This window comes from Lissotriton vulgaris, chromosome 10, assembly GCF_964263255.1.
Source record: "Lissotriton vulgaris chromosome 10, aLisVul1.2, whole genome shotgun sequence".
NCBI classification, from domain to species: Eukaryota; Metazoa; Chordata; class Amphibia; order Caudata; family Salamandridae; genus Lissotriton; species Lissotriton vulgaris.
The window spans coordinates 1,095,777,639-1,095,802,040 of NC_141698.1; the positions used below are offsets into that span (position 1 = coordinate 1,095,777,639).

General features: G+C 51.4%; 1 protein-coding gene across 1 annotated transcript in view; it reads left to right on the forward strand.

Annotated features, from left to right (window-relative positions):
• The first annotated feature begins 502 nt into the window (after nucleotides 1-502).
• The window catches only part of LOC147689374 (uncharacterized), a 29,457-nt gene continuing 5,557 nt past the window's right edge, over nucleotides 503-24,402 (forward strand). Inside the window, exon 1 of the mRNA XM_086940077.1 lies at nucleotides 503-1,064. The gene's annotated coding sequence lies outside the window, so the exon portion shown is untranslated. The remainder of the gene's footprint in view (nucleotides 1,065-24,402) is intronic.

The following is a 24,402-nucleotide window of genomic DNA, read 5'->3' on the forward strand; positions in this document are numbered from 1 at the left end:
GAGCTAGGATGCTCGGTTCTTTACTCAGCTCCTTTACAATCCCAGCATTTTAAAACACTATACTCACTTTACTATACTCCGGCTCGAATTGCTCAGTGGGGTGGGCCCGTCGGAATCACCTGTCCCCGCTGTAATATGTTAGAGGCTGATAGTATACATATCTTTGCTACCTGTCCTCAACTTCATACTCTTCTCAAAGGTATAGAGGACTTTGAGATACGATCACTGGGGCTGAAAGTTACTCTAACGCCTCCCTTGGTAATATTGGGGGTCGGGGGGGGAGGGGACAGGGAGCATGGGGAATTTTTTTTTGTGGCTATGGCAGTTTACAGACTGGTGATTGCCAGGGCTTGGTTGGATAAAGTCCCCCCGGTGCTGCAGCAGTGGTTGGCTACTCTTCTGGGGGTATTTAATTTAGAAAAAGGTATTTATGCTAGGAAGGGCAGAAGAGCAAGGGGGCTAGGGAGGAAAATTTGGGAGCCAATACATGGGTGGAAGGAGATTCTCCAGTATTAGGGGTGTCTTTCATAGATTCACATGCTTGAATATTCCCCGTCGTCGAAGTGGGAGTCCCACGGTACATAAAATAGCAATAATGCTAATATATATATAAATGTAATATCATAATACATAATAAAACAGATAAAATATACACTGAAAAACCTCAACAATGGTTCCTACATAGGAATGCATTAGAGAGAGAAAACTCATTTGCAACATATCAGTGTCATTATGTTAGTCCAAACTGCAGCCAATCAGGCTCAAGCACCCTCTAGAACCTTCTCCTCAGAAGCTCAAGCCCTCAGATTTTCTACCGCACGTCGTGTGAAGGGAGTCTCCCTGAGCTCTGCTCAGTTTTCTTCATATCTACTCTTTTACTCAGTGTTTTCTCAAGATGTCAAGTAAGAAGTCTTTGTTTAGACCTTGCTCTTCCTGTGGGAAACTGCGTTTATTTGAGAAGGACCCCCACCAAAAGTGTATTTACTGCTTATATCCAGAACACAAGGTGGCTGACTGTAAGTTCTGTAGAATTTTCCCTGCTAAAACCCTCAGAGACAGGGAGGGTCCTTGTGGACTTGGGGAACGGGCGGACCGGAATAATAGGCAGGGAGGCCGAATATAGTGAGCTATGTCTGAGGTTTTTATTCAACAGATGCACAAAGTCACAATGAAGGTAGGGTTGGTTGACTTGGCTGATGACCAGGCTCGACGAGGTGGTTTGTGGATCAAGTCCTGCTTCTCCTTTTTCACCAGTAGTCTCCTCGGTTTGGTACTGGGACTCCTCGGAGGCTTGGAAAAGGAGAGAAGCGTAAGGGCTTTAGTCCGAGCAAAACAGTCGGAATACTTCCACCTACACCCGGGAGTGAGAGGTTTACGAAAGAGTGCCGGTGAGGGAGGGACGGTAAGGGGAGGTGGAAGAGGCAAGGAAGAGAGGGGAGGGAAGAGAGGTGCCAGGTGCTGGGCAGTGCTCGGGCTTTATACAGTGCTCGTGAAAAAGGGGATAAATATACAGTGTCTCTGTGCGCGTGAATCCTACGCTATATACAACTCTATATACAACTCTATATACAGGAGGGGGCACTGAGAAAGGGTGACGTGTACTCACGTGCCCCGCCGCAACTCTCGTCCGAGTTGCGGCCGCTCTCCAGCCACCTCCTGAGGACGCCACCAGTCCTCCGTCCAGACGTCCTCGTCCACGTCCTCGCTTCGGTCTAGCCGTGCTGCGCCGCTCTCTGTCGGGGGTTCGTCGCTCTCCGCTGCCTCCTGCCACGAGTCGGTTGCTCCGAACGCCTCTCCTTCGTCCTCGGGCTTTTTCTATCTTCCGGCTTGTTGTCTGTCCGAACACTTCCGGGGTCAGGGGCGGATGCTTCTGGGTCGTTCGGGGTCGTCCTGTTTCCGCTTCCGGGATCGCTGGCGAGTGTTTCCGGTCCTCCAAGCTCGGGTGTCGGTACCTGCAGGGGACGAGAAAGAGAAGGAGTCCTGGGTGACCGGGACGTTAATCGACCGGGCGCGGGGGACAGGACCCCCGCGCTCGGACATCGCTGTAGAGAGGTATGTGCCGCTTCCGTTCCACATCCCCTTTCCCTAGCTGTCTTTCTTGTAGGGGGGTTGGGAGGCGGATACCGGGACAGATAATCAGCGTTGCCCTGTTGCAGTCCTTTCCTGTGTAAGGTTTTAAACCTAAAGGGCTGTAGGGAGAGAAACCACCGAAGGACTCGGTCATTGTGGCCCCTATTGCGGGCCATCCATTCCAGAGGGGCATGGTCGGTGTAAAGTATAAATTCACACCCCTCCACGTAGTACCGAAGGCTTTCCACCGCCCACTTGATTGCTAGGACCTCTTTCTCTACCACTGCATAATTTACTTCTCGGGGAAAAAGTTTCCTGCTGAGGTATAGTATTAGCCGTTCGACCCCTGTCGAGTCCTTCTGTGAGAGAACAGCCCCCAAGCCCTGATCAGAGGCATCGGTCTGCAGTATGAATGTTTGGGTATAGTCTGGGCTGACTAACACCGGCTCTGAAATCAGGGACTGTTTCAGTCGTTCAAAGGCGTGTACCACCAGGGTTGAAGGATGTCTGAGTAGTTCTTCAGTTTTCGTGGTTTTCTTCAACAAGTCGATCAAAGGGGCCGCGGTTTGGGAGAAATTCGGGATAAACCTCCTATAGTACCCTAATAATCCAAGAAAGGCACGAAGTTCCTTCCGGGTTTGAGGGAAGGGGATGGCCTGAATGGCCTTGATCTTATTGTTCTGAGGCCGGATGAGCCCTTCCCCCAACAGGTATCCGAGGTATTTCACACTCTGGGCAGCTAGGGTGGTCTTGGAGGGGTTGATGGTAAAGCCATTGTTCCCTAGAGAGGTAACTACGGCTCGTAAATGTTGTAAGTGCTGCTCCCAACTGTCACTATAAATGACGATGTCGTCCAGGTATGCCCCGGCGTACCTTATATGCGGCTGTAGTACCAAGTTCATGGCTCTTTGAAACGTAGCTGGGGCACCGTGAAGCGCAAAGGGCATCACCTTAAACTGAAACAAACCCTCAGGGGTGGAAAAGGCGGTCTTGGGTTTGTCTGCTTCTTTGAGAGGGATCTGCCAGTAACCCTTGCAGAGATCAAGGGTGCTTATGTACTTGGCTTTGCCTATGCGTTCCACCATTTCATCTACGCGGGGTAAGGGGTAGGTGTCGAAGGCCGATATTTTGTTCACTTCTCTAAAATCTATGCAAAATCTGGTGGAGCCATCTGGCTTGGGGACTAGAACAATAGGGGAATTCCAGCTGCTGTTGGAGGGTTCTATGATGCCTATTTTCAGCATTTGATTTGTCTCCTCTTTGATGATGGCTCTACGAGCTTCGGGGATGCGGTAAGGCCTTTGTCTCAATGTTTTTCCTGGTTCCGTGTGGATGGCATGTTCAACCACGGTGGAGTGTCCTGGTAGGGAGGAAAATACTGTTTGCACTGAGGACAAGGCTCGCCTGAGATCCTGTTTGTTAGGTTCTGGGAGGTCAGGGTCAAGGCATCCTTCGAAGGGAGGGGCTATTGCATTGGACATGACAGGACGGGGTCCCTCCCACTTCTCTAAGAGGTTCACGTGATAGATTTGCGTGACACCTCGGGTGGGTTCTTTTTCCACTTCATAGGTAACAGGGGTCACGGCTCTTAGAACAGGGAAGGGGCCCTGCCACTGCCCTAGCAACTTATGGTCGGAAGAAGGCAATAGTAACAATACTAGATCACCAGGATTGAACTTCCGGGCTTTGGTTCCCTTGTCGTACTGGTGTTTTTGTGTGTCTTGAGTGGCCACCAGGTTCTGTCTCACAATGACCCTTATGTGTTCTAAGTGGGTCTTTAGATTGTCCACATATTCGGGTAGGGGTCGGGTTCTGTCGGGTTCGGCTTCCCAAGCTTCCCTAGCCATATCCAAGAGTGTCCGTGGGGCTCGTCCATACAACAACTCGTACGGTGAGTAACCTGTGCTGCTTTGAGGCTTACACCTGATGGCAAACAGCGCCAGGGGAAGCATCTCCTCCCATCTCTTACTTTCGAGGCCTAAAAGCTTCTTAAGGGTCGTTTTGAGGGTGGCATTGTAACGCTCTACCAACCCGTCTGTCTGGGGGTGGTAGGCAGATGTCCTTATTTGTTTGATGCCTAGGTGGGAGCAGACTTGGCGCATAAGGGAGGATACAAAGGATGTCCCCTGGTCAGTTAATATCTCGCGGGGAAAACCCACCCTCGAGAAGATGGATATGAGGGCCTTGGCTATGTTTTGAGTGGTGGGTTGGCGTAGGGGTACTGCTTCAGGGAAGCGGGTGGCATAGTCCACCAGTACAAGAGCATATCTACACCCAGATCTCGAGGGTAGCAATGGTCCTATAATGTCCATGCCCACTCTTGTGAAAGGGACATCAATGATGGGGAGGGGTTGGAGAGGAACCCTGGGGGGACGGTATCGGCTGTTCCGTTGGCAGACCGGGCATTCCCGGCAATACTGTTTGATCTGTCCGTGTACCCCTGGCCAATAAAACTTATCTAGGATCGTGTGTCCGGTTTTCTCATCACTGAAATGACCTCCCAGCAAATGGCTATGGGCTAGGAACAGAACTTTATCTCGAAACAATCCGGGGATAACCAGCTGGGGAGGCTGTTGGGGTCCTCCCTTTCTGTAGAGGAGCCCGTTTTTTCGGAAGAAATAAGGACCTACATGCAGTGGGTCCTCAGCATCCAGAGCATGGGCCCTAGCCTCCTGCAACACCGGGCCTTCCTGTTGCGTGGCGCGAAATTCCTGGTTGGTTTCCCATGGATGGATATCGACTTGGGCAGGAAAGGCCATAGCAAAGTCCCTTTTTTCGTTCCTTTTCTGTCTTTTGGTCTTGGTCGGTTTGACCGCTGGATTCCCAGGAGGGGGTTCACGGGAAAACGGGGCATCTGAAAGAAACACGTTAGTGTTAGATTCCTTACCTTAGAATATCCCCAGGCGTCAGTCTGGATCCGGAAACTTTTGCGTAGCAGTACCCCTGCGCGTCGGTAGGCGTCGTCTGCAGGCGTCCCCTGCGGCTCCGCGTCCGTCGTCGGCGTCGTGCGCCGTGATGACGTCGCTGGAGTACATAGACGCCGCCTCCGCGCGCTGACGTCAGTTCTTCTTTTTTCCGCGCCAGTGGACGCAGATCTGAAGAGCAGTACTCCGGTCTTTGACCAAGTTTTTCAATTGTTTTTTCCTCTACGGTGCCTGATAGGATGCCTGGGTTTAAGAATTGCGATGACTGTGAGCGCACGATGTCGGTCACAGACCATCACCGCCTCTGCCTCCGGTGTCTGGGCCCTGACCACGACGTGGACTCCTGCGTCGACTGCCGGGCCCTTACCAACAAGGCTAGGCGGGAGCGGTCCCGCAAGCTGCTGGAGCTCCGGGTGTCGGCCCCACGTCGGGACCGGGAGCGGTCCCGGTCCGGCCGGAGGTCGAGAGAGCGTTCGAGGGAGCGGTCGCGGAGCCGCGCCGGGCGCTCCGGAAGTCGACACCACTCGTCAGGCTCGTCAGGTAAGAAGCACAAGAAGTCGGGGCGTCGTCATCGTACCCCCGACTCCCCCCGACGCTCGCGCGATGCGGCCGGGGGCTCGGGTGACCCCAACCCCGCGGCTCCGCGAGAGTCGCCGGCGCGGCCTGCCTCATACCCTCCGGTCCCTGGGCATGGCGCGACGCCTGAGGAGATCGAGGCGTTCCTCATGGCCATGAGGGCGCTCGCTTCTCCGACGGGGCCTACGGCGCCTTCGGGCCCAGTGCTACCGTCTGGGGGCCCTAGCGGTTCGGGTGTCCCTGCCTCGGCGCCGTCGGGTGCTCCGGCCCCGGCGCCGCCGACGGCTCCGACCCCGGCGCCGCAGGGGCCTTCGGGATCGGCGCCGGCTGGTCTTCCGGCCTCCCCGGCGCCGTTGCCATCGGGGTTACCCCCGACGCCGCCCCCGCGCGGCGCCGGTTCTCCACTGCCGGTTCCGGCCGGCGGTGGGGTTCCGACGCCGGCTCCGGGTGGCGCCGTCCCCTTACCTTCTCCGACGCCGGACGCGGCGCCGGACGGGCGTCGCACGACGCCGGTCCCGGCGCCGATGGGGCCCATGAACCCCGAGGAGCCGGTCTTCATCATTGACTCCGAATACGGAGAGGATGAGGAGTACGGTGAAGGTTGGGAGGGGTCCGAGGACCCTCTGGCTCGCGAGTGCCAGTATGACCCGGACTGGACAGGTGACTTGGGGGATGCCAGTGGTTTGGACGACTCTCCTAACCCTGGTTTGATCTCTCCTCCAACCGTGGCATCGGTGGAGGGAGCTGCCTATTCTGTAGTGCTGATGAGGGCTGCCAAGGCCTTACACCTTGAGCTCCCCGTCGCGGCCGTGAGGCCTAACATCCTCACCGAGGTCTTCAAACCGCAGTCATGCCCACTGGAGCCACTGCTGCCGTTTAATGAAGCCTTGTCTGACGTTCTGTTGGGCACGTGGTCCAGGCCCGCTTCAGGTGCGCCTGTTGATCGGAACGTGGCCAGGCGCCACCGTCCTTGTCCGGACGACCCCAAGTACCTGTCTACCCACCCCACTCCTGAGAGTCTGGTGATCCAGGCCTCGACCTCCCAGTCCGCATTCCCGTCGGCCCCGCCCGACCGGGAATCCAAGAGGTATGACCAGTTTGGCAAAAAGGTCTTCTCGTCCATTAGTTTGGGCCTGCGGTCTTGCAACACCGCCTGCCTCTTGGGCCGCTACACCCACTCTGTGTGGGATACGGTCGCGGAGCTGCTGCCAGAATGCCCCATGGAGGTGCGGGCAAAGCTCGGTCAGGCTGTGGCTGAAGGCCGAGATGCAGCGAAATATTCAATTCGGTGTGGTCTTGATACGACCGACTCGCTGGGCAGAGCTATGTCTACGACGGTGGCGATTCGTCGCCACGCCTGGCTGAGATCCGCCAATTTTTCGGCTGATGTCCAGAATACCCTGATGGACATGCCGTTTGATGGCTGTCACCTGTTCGGTGACAAAGCGGACCACGCGCTGGAACGCTTCAAGGACTCCAGGGTCACGGCCAAGTCCTTGGGTCTCTCGACCCAGCGTCAGCAACCGGGTTCGTTTCGTCCCTTTCGTGGCCAAGGAAGGGGCGCCCCCACACGTGCTGCCAGCCACGCGCCGCAACAGTCTTTCCAACGCGGTGGCGGCCGTGGAAACCGCCGTGGTGGCGGTCGGGGACAACGGCGGGGTCAGACCACACCCTCCCCCGCAGCATCTACCCCAAAATCCTCCTAGTCCGTGCTTTCGGCCCCATGTGTCGCCAGTGGGTGGCAGGGTTCGCCATCACCACGCTCACTGGCGCACGATCACTTCGGACAGGTGGGTGCTGCAAATCGTCCGAAGGGGCTACTCCCTCCCCTTCGAGACCTCTCCTCCAGCCATGCCACCGCAGAACCACCGTGTGTCGGGGGACCACTTGACACTTCTGCAGGAGGAAGTTACGGCCCTCTTGGCCAAGGGGGCCATCGAGCGCGTTCCTGGGCCAGAAGTAGGGCGTGGTTGTTATTCCCACTACTTTCTGGTGCCCAAGAAGGACAAGGGGGGCCTACGTCCTATCTTGGATCTAAGGAACGTCAACGGCTTCCTCCGGAAGGAGAAGTTCAAGATGTTGACGTTAGCTCAGGTCTTGGCTGCTCTAGACCCACAAGACTGGATGGTAGCGTTGGACTTGCAGGACGCCTATTTTCACATCCCCGTCCTGCCGGCCCACCGGCGTTACCTGCGGTTCACGGTAGGCCAGGAGCATTTTCAGTTTATCGTGCTCCCCTTCGGCCTTACCAGCGCCCCACGGGTGTTCACAAAGGTGATGGCGGTGGTCGCAGCCCATCTGCGCAGGTTGGGGGTTTCAGTCTTCCCCTACCTAGACGACTGGTTGTTGAAGGCGGGCTCGCCCCAGACAGTCGTCCACCACCTTCAGATGACGGCAGACCTCTTGCACGACCTGGGGTTCTCCATCAATGTGCCGAAATCACACCTGTGTCCCTCTCAAAAGCTCCTTTTCATCGGAGCGGTTTTGGACTCGGCGCAGTTTCGGGTTTATCCTCCGGAACGGCGGGTTCGGATATTCAGGCTTTGATTCCCATCTTTCAGCCGCTATCCCGGGTTTCGGTCAGGTTGACGCTGCGGCTGCTGGGACTGATGGCTTCCTGCATCCTTCTGGTGCATCACGCTGGGTGGCGGATGCGGGCTCTGCAGTGGGACCTGAAGTTTCAGTGGGCCCAGCATCAGGGCAACTTGTCCGACCACGTCTTGATCTCGGAGGGCACTGCGAGACAACTGCAGTGGTGGCTTACGGACCGCGATTGGGTCAGGGGCAAGTCCCTCTCCCTTCCCCAACCGGAGCACGTTGTCGTGACGGACGCGTCCCTCCAGGGCTGGGGTGGCCACTTGGGAGAGGCAGAGATCAGAGGCATCTGGTCTCCGGCGGAGTCCCGGCTCCATATCAACCTGTTGGAGCTGCGGGCGATTCGTCTGGCACTGAAGGCATTCCTCCCCTTTGTCAACGGGAGTGTGGTGCAGGTGTTCACCGACAACACCACCGCCATGTGGTACTGCAACAAACAGGGCGGTGTGGGGTCGTGGACCCTTTGCCAGGAGGCTCTGCGCCTCTGGCAATGGCTGGAACGTCAGGGCGTGACTCTGACGGTTCAACACCTGGCAGGTTCTCTGAACGCCAGGGCGGACGAACTCAGCCGTCGGTGCTCGATGGATCACGAATGGCGTCTGAACTCGGACGTGGCGCAAGGCATCTTTCTGCAATGGGGAGAGCCTTGGTTAGATCTATTCGCCACCGAAGAGAACGCGCAATGTCATCAGTTCTGCGCGTTGGAGTTTCCAAGACGGCACTCGCACGGCGACGCCTTTCGGCGCGAGTGGAGTTGCGGTCTGTTATACGCCTTTCTGCCTATACCACTTCTGCCCAGAGTGCTGAAGAAGATCAGGCGCGACTGGGCCCAAGTTATCCTTGTGGCTCCGGACTGGGCTCGAAGATACTGGTATCCCGAGCTACTCAGCATGTCAGTCGGTCCCCCGATCCGCCTGCCCCTTCAGGAGGACCTTCTGTCGCAGCAGCAGGGGACGGTCCTCCACCCGAACCTGTCCAGTCTCCACCTCCATGCTTGGAGATTGAGCGGCGGCAGTTGAGGCCATTTGACTTGCCTCCTGAAGTCTGTGATGTTATTCTGGCAGCCAGGCGTCCCTCCACTAAGTCGGTATACGCCTGTCGGTGGAACAGATTTGTGGCATGGTGCACAGCAAAGGCTGTGGATCCTCTTTCTGCCCCTCTTTCGGAGGTTCTTCTGTTTCTTCTTTCTCTTGCCCAGCAGGGCTCTGCTCTGGGCACTATCAAGGGCTACCTTTCTGCCCTTTCAGCTTTTTTGAGGCTTCCTGATCAGCCTTCTTTGTTCAAATCCCCGATTGTAACTCGATTCTTGAAAGGCATCACTCACATGTTTCCACCTGTTCCGTTTGTGATGCCTCAGTGGGATTTGAACCTGGTTCTGACCTTTCTAATGTGTGCTCCCTTTGAGCCCCTTCATTCTTGTCCTCTCCGTCTCCTGACTTTAAAGACGGCTTTCCTGGTTGCCATCACCTCTGCCAGGAGAGTGAGTGAGCTCCAGGCTCTTTCTGTCCAACCTCCTTTCCTGTCCATTCATCCTGATAAGGTGGTTCTGAGGACTAGACCTTCTTTCCTGCCCAAGGTTGTTTCGGCCTTTCACATCGGGCAGTCCATCACCCTCCCTTCCTTCTTCCCGCCTCCGCATCCTTCAAAGGATGAAGAGCGGCTCCATCGTCTGGACCCAAAACGTGCGCTTTCATTTTACATGGATCGCACACGCCAGTTCCGGGTGGATGACCAACTGTTTGTTGGCTACGTGGGTGCGAAGAAGGGACGGGCGGTCTGTAAACGAACCATCTCTCGATGGGTCGTCCTCTGCATCAAAGCGTGCTACTCTTTGGCTCGGAAGGAGCCTCCTGTTGGGCTGAGGGCCCATTCCACTCGGGCCACGGCAGCTACCACTGCCCTGGGCCGGGGAGTCCCCTTGCAGGACATTTGCCAAGCGGCTACGTGGGCCTCGCTACACACCTTTGCGAGGCACTACTGCCTGGACAGCCAAGTCCGGAGGGATGGCTTCTTTGGCCGTTCTGTCCTCCAGGACTTTCTGGTGTAGTTGTATTGGTTCGCAGACCCACCACCGGGGTTGGTATTGCTGGGGTATGTATTCTAAGGTAAGGAATCTAACACTAACGTGTTTCTTTCAGATGAACAAGTTACTTACCTTCGGTAACGATATATCTGTAAGAAACATTAGTTAGTGTTAGATTCCTTACCGAACCCACCCATCCTCCCCGTTCTGCGAACTGATACCTAGGGTTAGGGTCATCCCTTTCAGGGCCCTAGTTTTTACATGGCACCAGTGTTGGTTCTCTCATGGCTCTGCGTCTCCTGGCGCGGAAATGCTGTGTGCAAAGAACTGACGTCAGCGCGCGGAGGCGGCGTCTATGTACTCCAGCGACGTCATCACGGCGCACGACGCCGACGACGGACGCGGAGCCGCAGGGGACGCCTGCAGACGACGCCTACCGACGCGCAGGGGTACTGCTACGCAAAAGTTTCCGGATCCAGACTGACGCCTGGGGATATTCTAAGGTAAGGAATCTAACACTAACTAATGTTTCTTACAGATATATCGTTACCGAAGGTAAGTAACTTGTTCATCGGCCCACCATTTCTTCAGAGATTCTGTGGTGTCTTGAAGGAGATGGGGTAGCCCACTATAATCACTTCCCAATATCGCTTGTTCGGGGAGATTAGGTATGAGGCCCACCGTTAGCAGACTACCCGTATCCGTGGGGTGTTGGACATGGACCCGTGTGGTCGGATAGTGCTTGGTGTCGCCATGGACACATTTGATAGCCACGGTGCCTGTCACTGGACCGACAGGGTGAGGTAGCTCTTGGGGTCTTAGGACACTTTGCCTGCATCCAGTGTCGGCCAGTGCCATCATTCTGTGTCCTTCTATCCGCACTGGGCATCGAAATGGAGGAGGGGTGGTTTCAGCGGTGAGACATACATAGTTTCTAGCCATCCCTATGTCCATGGGCTCCTCCTTTTGGGGACAGACGCGAGCAATATGTCCGTACCCACCACAATGAAAACATTGAGGTCCAGGTGGGTTGGGGCGAGGCAAGACAGGATAGGGCATAAGGGGAGCGGGCTCCGGTTTCCTGACCGCCTGAGGGGGTCGTGGGACCCGGGTATGGTTCCCTGGAGGTATACGGGAATGATGTTCCTCCTTGGGTCTCTGGGTTTCCTGGGCTCTGCTATAGGCGCTGGCTATTTCCACAGCACTGTCGAGCGTTAGACGAGCATGTTGGTGTACCCACTTCTGGGTGGCAGGATGCAGGGAAGCCAGATACTGCTCCAGATATATTTTGGACAGAATATCTTCCTTAGTGGCTGTAGCAGGTTTTAACCACCGATTGGCCAGATCTTGAATACGGAAGGATAAAGCCCTAGGCGTTTCTTGGGGCCTGTGGTAAATATAATTTTCCGTATACTATTTTTCCGTATAATGACAAGTAAAAGAATAGCTCAATTAAATGAGAGGCAGAGTCCGGGGTGTCTGAGTCATAAGGGCTTTAATTCAGAATGGCTCGAGCCATGGAAATCAAGTCCATCAATACAAGGGTTCGGGGGTATATGCAATGATGGCAAAAAGATGTCCACGATTTATTAACAGTACATGACATATATAGTATAACGGTACAATAGCAATGAATACAGTAGGCGTGACAAGTGAATGTGCGTAGCAAAAAGGCGTGTACAAAGGCGTGCACGAAGGTGTGTGCTGGAAACGTACTGGAAACGTCACAGAAAAGTGTCATAAGTGGGTGGTCACATAGACAATTCTGCAGAGTCAGCTAAGACCTGTCACCTGGGTGCGCGCGCAGCTGGCATGACGTGTGATTGACATGTATCTGGAGAAAGCTAAGGGTCTGACTTTTAGCACTAGTAGAAGAGACAGACGTCTGGCATGTCAGACCGACCTGTTCCTATAACGTGTCTGATATCTGGTATTTGGGGTAGGTATAATCTGAAGTCAAAGGTCTCTCGGGCAGAGGCTATTCTATACTGGATGCATATGTGTCTAAGTGCAATGCGCGGGGCCATGGGCCTACCATGGTAACGGGAGCTATGAATTACATGAGGGAGACAGGGAGGCTTGGCCCTTTGCTCTGCAGCCGAGGAGCTGTTTACCTATTTCACTAGACAGGAATGTGTTTTCGAGGAGGCTGAGCCGGCTATACTGATAACTTGAAGGCAAAATACCGTTTGGCAGGCAGGCCAGGTCGAGCCAGGCACCGCTTCGCTTGGCAGGAAGTAAGGCAGAGGTCAGGGATGCATCTTCACGCTGCAGCTTTCGGAGACAGAGACGAAAAGTGGTTTGAGGGCCGGAATCAGGGCCTAGCTCTGCAGAGCCAGGAAAAACGTGAAAGTGCACCATGTAAAGACGTTGGCAAGGCATAGTTAGGAACGGAATTATCAATCCATTCATGGTGGATCTGATAGAGGACATGTTAACGTTGGACGCAAATGTATTTGCGTCTTCAAATTCGGTTGCGGAGGGAAGTTACATGCACTTTGAACTCATACATGGAGACGATGGGGTACACGTTAGGGGACATACTTGACCATAAAAATTTCAATTACCTCATTCCCTCCTTGTCCCCTACGGACCCATTGGGATATATCTATTTTCATGAGACCATCTATCTGTTCATATAGCATCATTTGTTCTTCTTTCTTTAATCGGGAATGGGAACGTGAACTTGAGCGGGGAATACAAGCTGTGGCGCACAAACCGCAAATCGCTGGCCCACATTGAAGACATAAACAACAACTGAATACTATGGCCAATATAATCCCTAGAAATGACAATAGCTTCCATCCCCAGGCTGTTATTATACTCCAGAGCCAACCGGACCAAGTCCAGGAGCCTGGATTCTGGTGTATCTGATGGGCAATTTCGTGAAGTCTGGTGATGGCCTTATAGACTGATGGCGCGTTATTAGGAATAAACACGCAACAACTGGATCCGATGACTCTACAAGCTCCGCCCCTATCGGCCAGGATGACGTCAAGGACAAGGCGGTTCTGAAGAACAACAAGTCTCATAGCGGACTGCTCCTCTGTTAAGTTGCCCAAAGCTGAAGTAGTCTCATTCACTACTGCTTTGAGAATTCTGGTTGATTTGCGTATCAGTTTACTATTGGAGACAGTGCCTAAATAAGGAAAGAATCCTTTATTGAAATCTGTATATTGTTCCCATGCGGTTTCAGTCTGATCAACTAATGGAAGGTCTCTCTTGTGCCTAACAAGATTGAGGCGGGAATTCCTGTGATAGTCAGATGGGGCTAGAAATACTGGTGGCAATAGGAATGCAATGAAACAAGTACCATCCCAGTCTAGAGGTAAACGTACATAAGCTGTATGGTCACAAATGAAATAGGAATGTCGGGTAGCTTTGAATGTAGACTTGCCTTCATCACTAAATTCGACTACAGTAGTACAGTCACTATGGCCTAGATGTACTGAACCATTCTTTCTGACGCATAATACACCTTTTGCTGGTAAAACTGATATAGATGGCAAGTCTGGACTAGTTTCTGACTGAACATTTAAGATCATGAGGTTAAGTGTAAAATTGCCTAATCCATACACTTCATTTTCTAGATCGGTCCCTGTCATTTGTGGAAGACCTTCTTCATCTGGGAAACATGCTTTGTTCATGACTGTGTTCAGGTTCCCCCATATCCATTTGCCTTGGGAAACCCTTGATTCAGTGTCTAAAGAGGATATTAAACTAAACCATGCACCACAGGAACCATTATGTGTAAACGGGTAAGGAAAGAGGGGCAGAGCTCCCTTGAAATTCTGATAGGGAGGGAGTCGGCCACATATCCAACCAGCCAGGTTAGTAGCATTGTTGATCTGGTGTGAATGGTGTAACATACGAATAAATGTATTGTTGCGCAGCGCAAGTCGATAAGACAATTCGTGTGGGGGTAGTTCACTAAACGTGTGCTCTGCAGTGTCATTAGAAGAATGTACGATCGGAAAATACATATATAACATCCAACTGATGCAAATTAACGTAAGACTCAGAAAAAACATAATAATCAGGGTGCAGATGCACCGACTACGGAGATTTTTACAATAATGATTTCTTTTCTGGATCTCCTGTCTATCTCTCTCTCTATTGGGGTCTAACTTGTACATGTCAAGAAACTGTCTAACCGCTTCACCCGAGGGGGACTTAAACAATTAAACTGTCTGGCTTGCTAGACCTCAACTTCATGCGGAACTCCTGCTGAGGAGTTTTCTCTACCAGGGGGAGTTTAGTATCAGTCTCTGGAATGTGGCAGGGCTGGGAATCAGTCTTTGGCGGAAGTCCATAAAAGCGTTTCACATGACTCGAGTGGAGCCAGGTTTTTCTGCCTTCGAGTTTCACCGCAGTCCTGGTGGTTAACAAGACGATCTTCGGATCCTTCCAACGGGGCTCCAAAGGGCTTGACCTGTCGAAGTTGCGCACGACAACTACATCGCCTGGGACCAGCTCATGCGGTTTCACCTCGGTGTTGTCTGGAAAAGCTGCTGCAACCTGTGAACGACATGATTGTAGTGCAGACATCAAGGAAGCAAGGTAATCTGTCAGCATAGTACTTTCAACATCAGTAATCTTTCTCGGCATAGGCGTCCCCCACATATTAGGAGGTCTACCGAAGACCACCTCATACGGGGATAGCCCTGTCCTTGAATGGGCTACCATTCTCATGTAAAAGAGGGCAACTGGCAAAGCTACTATCCAATCTACTCCTTTCTCTTTACACACCTTGGCAAGACGAGTTTTCAGAGTCTGATTATGTCGCTCCACGAGACCTGCCGCCTCGGGATGTCGGACACAGTGGAATTTCCACTGATAACCTAACAGAAGGGAAACCTGCTTCATGAGTTCGGACGAGAATGGCTGACCATTGTCCGAATACACGACACGGGGCAAACCGTACCGCGGGAAGAATTCACGAACCAACTGCTTGACAGTGGTCGGAGCAGTGTAATCTGGGACGGGATATGCTTCTGTCCATCGGGATAGGGCACATACAACTACATATTTAAAACCTCTGCATCTGTCCATCTGGATATAATCCATCTGGAGGACTTCAAAAGGATGGTCGGGAGGATGAAATCCACCTCGTTCCACGGGAATACCTTTTCCTGGATTGAACTGACAACAGATCATGCAGGTACGCACTTTCTGTTTAGCTGCTGCTCGTAAATGTTTGTTAAACCAGAGGTTCTGTAAACTATCTAGCATGGCTTTTTCACCTAAATGTGCTGGACTGTGTGCAGTGTTGATAATTACTTGGACCATGGAGTCGGGGAGAAACCATGTGGTCTTTCCCTTCGTCATCCATCCCTGTTCAGTCTGGACCCCTCCTTGTTCAGCCCATTTCTTGATTTCGTCTGGAGTAGCATGTGCCTGTATGTCAATGACATCTTGTGTGGGGTCCCTGACTGTCATACAATGTGTCAGTGATGATACGTCAGTCTTTGTCATATCAATCGTATGAGTATGAGTCTGGGCTGTATGTTTCGCTGTTCGATCTGCAAAGTCGTTACCCTGGGAAATTGTGTCTGTGACCTTTGTATGTGCCTTGCACTTCATGATGGCTATGGCTGTAGGCAAATGTATTGCTTCCAGCAGTGCTCGAATGAGGGGACCATGCTGGATTTTGGCTCCGTGAGAGGTCAGAAAACCTCTTTCTTGCCAGAGGACACCGAAGTCGTGTACGACTCCAAATGCATAACGTGAATCTGTGTATATGTTTACTTTAAGGTTCTTGGCTCGTATACAGGCTTGGGTCAGAGCAATGAGCTCTGCTGCTTGGGCTGACAGGGTGTCAATGCGATGTGTTTCTAAAACTTCAGTTTCAGTGGTCACTGCATATGCGGCCACTAGTTCTCCTGTACTTGTTCTCATACATGAACCATCCACATAAAGTGTCAGGTCTGGATCGGGTAAGGCCACATCTGTCAAGTCTTGTCTGGGCTTCGTGATAGTATCAATGACCTCCACGCAGTCATGTGGAGTAGGATCTGTATTACTCGATGGTAAAAGTGTAGCAGGATTCAGTGTATTGCAACGTCTGATTTCTATGTGTGGTTGGAATAACGTCAATTCATAACCTGTCAGTCGTGCTATAGTCAAGTGCTGAGTCTGTGTTCTGTTTAGGAGGACTTCCACAGCATGTGGAACCTGTACTGTCAATGGATGTCCCAATACAATGGAATCACTTTGTCTGATTGCTAGAGCTGTTGCTGCAACTGATTTCAAGCACGCAGGCAAGGCCTGGGCTACTGGATCTAATGTGCTCGAAAAATAAGCACACGGTCTGTATTTGTCTGCTTGAACCTGGGTGAGAACCGACAATGCTGTGCCATCGCGTTCTGTGACAAAAAGTGTAAAAGGTTTGCTGTAACATGGTGTCGCTAAAACAGGTGCTTGACATAAGGCTTTCTTTAATTCGTTAAAAGCTTGTGTATGTTCTTGAGTCCATGGGAGGACAGCCGAAGACGCTGCCTCTTGTGTTGTCAACTGTATAAGTGGTTTAGCCAGAAATGCGTATTGGGGGATCCATTGTCTGCAATAAGAAGTGAGTCCAATAAAGGCTCGTACTTCTTTCTGTGTCTTGGGTTGTGTAAGATGTGCTATTAACTGTATACGATCTGGTGTCAACTGTCTCCCCTCTTTGGATAGCAAGTGCCCAAGGTACACCACTTGCTGGGCACAGAATTGTAGCTTCGAAGGAGACACCTTGTGTCCCTTGTCCGCCAGGAAAAACAAAACTGTCAGTGATGCTTGTTCACATTCTGATTCACTGCGGGCGGTGATCAATAGATCATCGACGTATTGGAGCAGGGCAGTATTAGGAGGCATGTGTATATTGTCAAGTTGCCGTTTCAATGCTTGGCTGTAGATGCTGGGGCTTTCTGTGATTCCTTGAGGGGCGCGTGCAAATTTGAAGCTACGGCCATTTAAACAGAATCCGAAAAGATACTGGCTTTCCGGATCGATGGGGACACTAAAGAAGGCGTTCTTGAGATCGATTACAGTAAAGAACGTCGTCTCTGAATCAATAGCTGTCAATAATGAAGAGATATCCGGGACCACAGGATACTGTGGTACAATGCATTTATTCAATTCTCGTAAATCAATCACCAGTCGATAAACTGGAGGTGCATTTGGATCAGTGCGTTTAAGAATCGGAATGATAGGGGAATTACAAACATTGGAGTCGGTTTCTACAACCACTCCTTGTGCAATGAGCTCGTCAATGATTTTCAGTAAAGCCACTACAGCATCAGGTGGTAACTTGTATTGTCGGATTCAGGGCAGTACTACTCCTGGCTTGAGTGTAACACGGTATGGTGTAATGTGCATACAACCTACATCAGTGGGGCCTTGTGCCCATAAATGTGCAGGAACATTCTGTAACCTGGGATCAAAATCTCTCAACACATAATGGCCCTTGAAATCACGAAGAAACAGCCTTACTCCTTCCGGAGAACAACAAATTACAGCTCCTAGAGCTTTCAGAGTTTTTATACCAAGCAAGTTTTCTGGACATGATTTCGTAAGCAATAAATCAGTAGTACGGGATAATGGACCAACTGCAAGGGGAACAGGTTTCGATACTTCGTTAACAATAGGCTTTCCTGAAAATCCAAGGGAAACATTCTGTGAGCCTGAGAGGGGAGCCCCTGGAACATCGTCATGACTGATGGTAGTTCTGCTTGCCCCTGTGTCAATCAAAAACTTTCTATCCTTTCCTAATACCTGACTATGTACATAAGGACCCTCTTGATCTACAGGAACTTCAATAAGAGGCAAGCCAACCTCCCTCTCTAGGCTGTTTCATGTGTACTGCTGATAATCGGGGTAATCAGATTGGGCATACTAGTACATCTGTTGTGTGACATGCTGAGTTGCGGCAATGGGTTGGGGCTGTGGTACCGCTACGGTCTGTTGTGGAACATGCATAGGTTGTACGTTCTGTGGAACATGTTGTTGGACCTGGTCCTGTCTTGGTGGACGTGGTCTCTCTTTAGTTTTACCTGTGGCGATATTGTGTTTCAGAACTGCACACTCGTTTACATAATGGCCTGGCTGTTTACAATAGTTGCATGTCCCTTTAACGGGAGCCGCCAAATTATTGGACTGTGTCGTACCCTTTTTCTGACCATCAGCTGGAACTGACTGAGCAACTAGCATCTTCATTTTCGTGTCTTTCATTCGTCTTTGTTCGTGATCATGTTCCTCCCTAATTCTGTTCTGGTGATACTGTAACATTTGTAACATTTGGGATGGCGTATTTGCTTGCCATGTGCTCTCGACTTTCAATACACGGTTCTTAACCTGGGGCAATGAATTCTCAACCAATTTGGTTACAAATAGGTGTGGGTATGACTCGCTACTTGTTTTCAGGCCACTATTAATGATAAAACATTTCTCGAATCTGGAATAAAAATCGCTAGTGTCTTCATCGTGTTTCTGTTTACAGGCTGAGATTGCATCCCAGTCCTCCTTTTTAGTTGTCAACAATCTTGGCAAAATCTGTATTAATAATCCTGGTAACGCTTTAGTCTTATCCCCAAGACCTAAACCTGGGGTCCGACCCTTGTCTTCGTCTTCCAATTCAGTCCAATTAATCTTTTTGTCTCCCACCTCCCATTCTTTTTCTTTGAGTTTCTCGTAAATACCGGCAGGCAATAACACTTTCAGTATTTTCATAATATCAGAATATGTGTAATCTCCCATGAGTAGCATATCTTTTATTTCACGGTGAAAATCTGCTAGATCTTTATCACTATTTTCTTCATTTCCAATAATTCCATTTTAGTTATGGGCGTATATACATACACGCGTTCAAATGTATTGTCTGGTTTCCGGATGGGGTGTACTTCTCGTAAAGGGTTCTGTCTGTCTAGGTGAAAAGGATTGTTTACTGGGGGTGGAACAGGCACAAAACGTGGGGTCAAGAACGTTCTGTATTTATGGCGTTGTTCGAGAATTACATTAATCAAATCAGTACCTAGGCCTCTCCATCTATGCAGGAGTAAGTCTTGCAATAAATTATACAACGGACCTGGATCAGATTGTTGATTTTCGTACTGTACAATAAGATGTTGGGTCATGTATATACCAGCTAATCGCTGTTCTTCTGGAGTTAGACTTAAAAATGTTTGCACTACTAAGTCATCTTTATATATACTGTCATCCCCGGCCCATTGAACTGCGGACCGGGCTAGTTCCTGATCACGCAAGGTAGTGAGTTCATGATAACCTACTCTTTCTTTCAGGGTTCTATCAGTAACTTGGAAAACATGTTCAAGAGAACATTTCTCTGGAATCGGGAAAAGATGACGGATGGGTCTGTCAAAGGGCCTATCAAGAGAATACTGTTTAGGAAGTTTTGCCCTACCTACGTAAGCTATCGTGCCTGGAGGCACTTGGGTCGCTGCTGAATCGTCTGGTTCTTCCTCCTCTGTGGAGTCTTTATCGTCTGACTCGAGAGGCCTGTCAGTCGCTTGTCTGGCATGTATTGCTATTATTTCTTTACGGATCTTTCTAGTCATGGCCGCTATACATTTCTCTTTATCATGCTTACATTCGGCAATATTCTGACTCCACCTCGACAAACCTTCCATCTCTTCCTGCGAAAAGCCTGGCTTGTCCAGTACCCTTATCAAACTATTAATCAGAAATCGCAATATCATACCCTGTGTCTCAACTTTCTCGTGTGCCATGGCTTCGCGAACACATTTTGGCCTTTCTCCTGTTCTAACAAAATGATATATGTTGTCTAGATGTTCTGGCATGTCTGGTAATAATAGTAGATAGTCTGTAACACGGCGTAGACGTAGTGAGGCTAACATCATGGGTTTTGTCTTGCCAGGTACTGGATCGTATCTGCAATCTGTCAGGTACTCTTTAAGTTTTTCGGCTGGGCTTGCTTTAGGTGTACGCGACATGGCTATTTCTCTCATTGTCACTCGGTGTAAGGGTGGCGGGGTATGAAAGGAACTTCCTGAAGCACCTCCTGAGGCAGAACCGTGAGCCTGACTTGTCGTTAATGGGTGTGGGTAAGGTATGTTTATCGGGGACGACTGACTCCGAGTCGCATCTGTACCAAAAGGGTTGTTAGGGCCAAGAGTAAGGGGACCAGCAGGGGAAGTGACAACAGGTGCAGGAAGTTGATGACGTGGAGGGGTCGTGGATTGATCAGCAGGAATCAGCAGTGGTAGCTGTCGGGGTACATTGACATATGCGGTGGCTTCATCATCTAAATAGGAAGAAAGGAAACTATCTGCTGCGGTCTGTTTATGACGTACTTTGGTCGGAACCAATGGAGGGGGCAGATCATTCGGTATTTCCGGAGTTGCTTTGGGCCCTCGGCCCTCGGCCAGAACTGGATACAGTCCTGTTATAAGAGCATTACTCTGTCTTTCATGTTGTTCGATTTTGACTCGCTGTCCCTGTTCTAGTAGTTCTTTTTCTTTAGCTTTTTCGGAATCTTCTCTACTCTTTTCTGCTTTTCTGAGTGCTTTCTCTGTCCGTCTATGTGATTCTTTGCGCCACAATTCAATGGCATCCTTCTGTGACTGTCTGGCTTTCTTTTTCCATAACGCTTCTTCTACTCTCATGATGCACTCGGCATCCCATGTCCCTGTAACGGGCCATCTCTGAGTCTCTGCCAAATCTTTGGTATAATCCACCCATAAGTCTAAGTACAGTATGGCATCTAAGCCATGCTTGTGGTACATAAAATGTCCTGGAGTGTCCCTAGGTGGGATGGGAACTGCTTCTTCAAGTATCCCTTTCCTAGTTCCTATCTGTCGTAATTTCGAGAACAAAGGCATTGCTACCTCTATGTTGAACGCAAACACATTGAACACAGTAACTTATGCAAACAATCACTCATACCACTACATTAAACACATTGAAACATTTCGAACAGATATTGACTACCCACAAGTTCTATAACGAAAACAAGACTGAATCGTTGAATAACTGAATTACTAGATGTACTGCTAAACAGCACAGATACACTGCTAAAACAGTGCAGACCGGATCTGTGTACCCAAACCCGTCTTGACCGGATACAAATTAATGCACCCGTCTTGATGCGTCCCCAGCAACGGTACTCACCGGGAAGCACGGAACGGAAGGCCTCGGAAACTCGACTGGACTGCACCACTATGACGTCACTGCTGCCGCGCACTACGCATGCGCCTCGACGCTTCGGACAGGTGGGCCTCTGGACACCTCGGACACTGTTCTCTCGGCTGGGCTCTGGTCGGGATCCTCCGCACTCCTCACCGCCTCGTCTGGATGTCGATCGCAGTCTCCGTCACCTCCGAGGCCTGAGGGAGATACAGGAAATCCTGCAGATGCGCATAGATGTCCGTCACGGCTGTGGCAGGGGGCAAGGCCTGCGACGCATCGCCGGCGCGTGGGGTGGGGGAGGGGTCCCTATTCGGGCGCCAAATTATGTGGTAAATATAATTTACCGTATACTATTTTTCCGTATAATGACAAGTAAAAGAATAGCTCAATTAAATGAGAGGCAGAGTCCGGGGTGTCTGAGTCATAAGGGCTTTAATTCAGAATGGCTCGAGCCATGGAAATCAAGTCCATCAATACAAGGGTTCGGGGGTATATGCAATGATGGCAAAAAGATGTCCACGATTTATTAACAGTACATGACATATATAGTATAACGGTACAATAGCAATGAATACAGTAGGCGTGACAAGTGAATGTGCGTAGCAAAAGGGCATGTACAAAGGCGTGCACGAAGGTGTGTGCTGGAAACGTACTGGAAACGTCACAGAAAAGTGTCATAAGTGGGTGGTTACATAGAAAATTCTGCAGAGTCAGCTAAGACCTGTCACCTGGGTGCGCGCGCAGCTGGCATGAGGTGTGATTGACGTGTATCTGGAGAAAGCTAAGGGTCTGACTTTTAGCACTAGTAGAAGAGACAGACGTCTGGCATGTCAGACCGACCTGTTCCTATAACGTGTCTGATATCTGGTATTTGAGGTAGGTATAATCTGAAGTGAAAGGTCTCTCGGGCAGAGGCTATTCTATACTGGATGCATATGTGTCTAAGTGCAATGCGCGGGGCCATGGGCCTACCATGGTAACGGGAGCTATGAATTACATGAGGGAGACAGGGAGGCTTGGCCCTTTGCTCTGCAGCCGAGGAGCTGTTTACCTATTTCACTAGACAGGAATGTGTTTTCGAGGAGGCTGAGCCGGCTATACTGATAACTTGAAGGCAAAATACCGTTTGGCAGGCAGGCCAGGTCGAGCCAGGCACCGCTTCGCTTGGCAGGAAGTAAGGCAGAGGTCAGGGATGCATCTTCACGCTGTAGCTTTCGGAGACAGAGACGAAAAGTGGTTCGAGGGCCGGAATCAGGGCCTAGCTCTGCAGAGCCAGGAAAAACGTGAAAGTGCACCATGTAAAGACGTTGGCAAGGCATAGTTAGGAACGGAATTATCAATCCATTCATGGTGGATCTGATAGAGGACATGTTAACGTTGGACGCAAATGTATTTGCGTCTTCAAATTCGGTTGCGGAGGGAAGTTACATGCACTTTGAACTCGTACATGGAGACGATGGGGTACACGTTAGGGGACATACTTGACCATAAAAATTTCAATTACCTCAGGCCCTTCCCTTGCTTGACGCAGCTGAACCCTATACGCCTCGTCGTCTATCCCTAGACGTTCCAGGATGCATGTCTTGATGTCGGCGTAGGGTGTTTGTCCCTGGATGTTGGCTTGCTGGTAGGCGGCCTGCAGCTCACCAGCCAATAGGGGACCTGGGGGGGGGGCGTGGCCGAGCGCGGAGCAAGATGGCCGCCTAGTCCGCGAGCTCCGCTCGCCACGGCATTAATCCTGTCCATATCCTGCCTTCCCCGGAATGCACAAGCTCAGGCCGAGCTGACACGGCATCGGAAGTCGTGGGGATTAGCGGGCGGCTACTCCGGTGTTTGGCCGTGACCGGCAGCCCTTTCTTTCATCCTTTTTGCCTGGTGCCGTGGCGGCGTCCGACTGCTGGCTGAGGGACCGGATGTTGCTGCCGGCCGCAGATGCCACTCGAGGACGCGGCTTTGCGGGCCACGAAGCCCATAGCTTGGAGCTGCGGGAGATACACTGCACCCACCCAGACGGACATGGTGAATAAGCGCTGCCCCAGATACGGACACACACACTGGAGACTCGATTCCACCGCCTAGTAAGACTGTCCCTTTGTTCTCTATGCTGTGTGTGGGTCGACTGGACGGGCTGGGGTCGCCATTTTGGAACGGGCGCAACGCTGCTGGAACTTGCGGATCTGGGGCAGACCTGTACATCGTTTTCGGACCTCGGAGATGTTGAGGTCGTCACTCCTGCGCACAGTTTGTGGGTCTGTTCCTGCTACTAAGACTCTGTGCCACACAGCGCTAATACAGCCCGCGCTTCTCATGGGGCATCCTGTGACTGAGTGATCGGTGTACTGGCGAGGTGAACTGGCGGACTGCTCGTAGCGGCTGGATGTGGCTCCGGCCCCTGTTTGGTGGATTTCATACCAGCCTTCTGGCTAGGTGGTGCTGTGGGGGCTAATGACACTGGCTGGGGGAGAAGATATACAGAGTGCGAGAGCGTTTATATTGGCTGAGCAGTATGGAGCCTACGGTTCGAGACCTCATTGCTGCTCTGAGCTCCCTTCGTCTTGCCTGGGTGGACGGGGCCAGGGACCTTGGACGGCGGCTAGACTTTATTATCATCCAGCCGAGGGATGAGGGCTCCGGTGATCCGGGGAGAAGTGATGTCGTAAGCGGATCTCTACCGCCACTGAGCGCAACTGCTACGTGTCTACAGGTGGTTCCGTGGAGGGCCCTGGCTAGTGTTGGTCACAGGTCCACCTCGACCGACCGCATGAATGTGATGTCGGGGCCTGGTGCTGCAACGCATGCGGATTGCCTCCATGGGCCTGTTCTACCACCCAGCCATCTTGCGCTGCCCCTAATGTGTCGCAATCTGAGAGATTGGCCCGGAGCCCTGTTTTTGTGCCTACATATCTGGAAGAGATCTCTTCTCCGCCCCTTGCTTCTGGGGTCTCTCACGGAATTGACTTTGTTCCACCTGCCTGGCTACCCTGTTCGTCTGAGGCTGTACTCCATTGCAAACTTCCAGTGGCTACGTATTGACGGAAGGGTCAAGTTGGGACAGGGGTGAACTCTTCC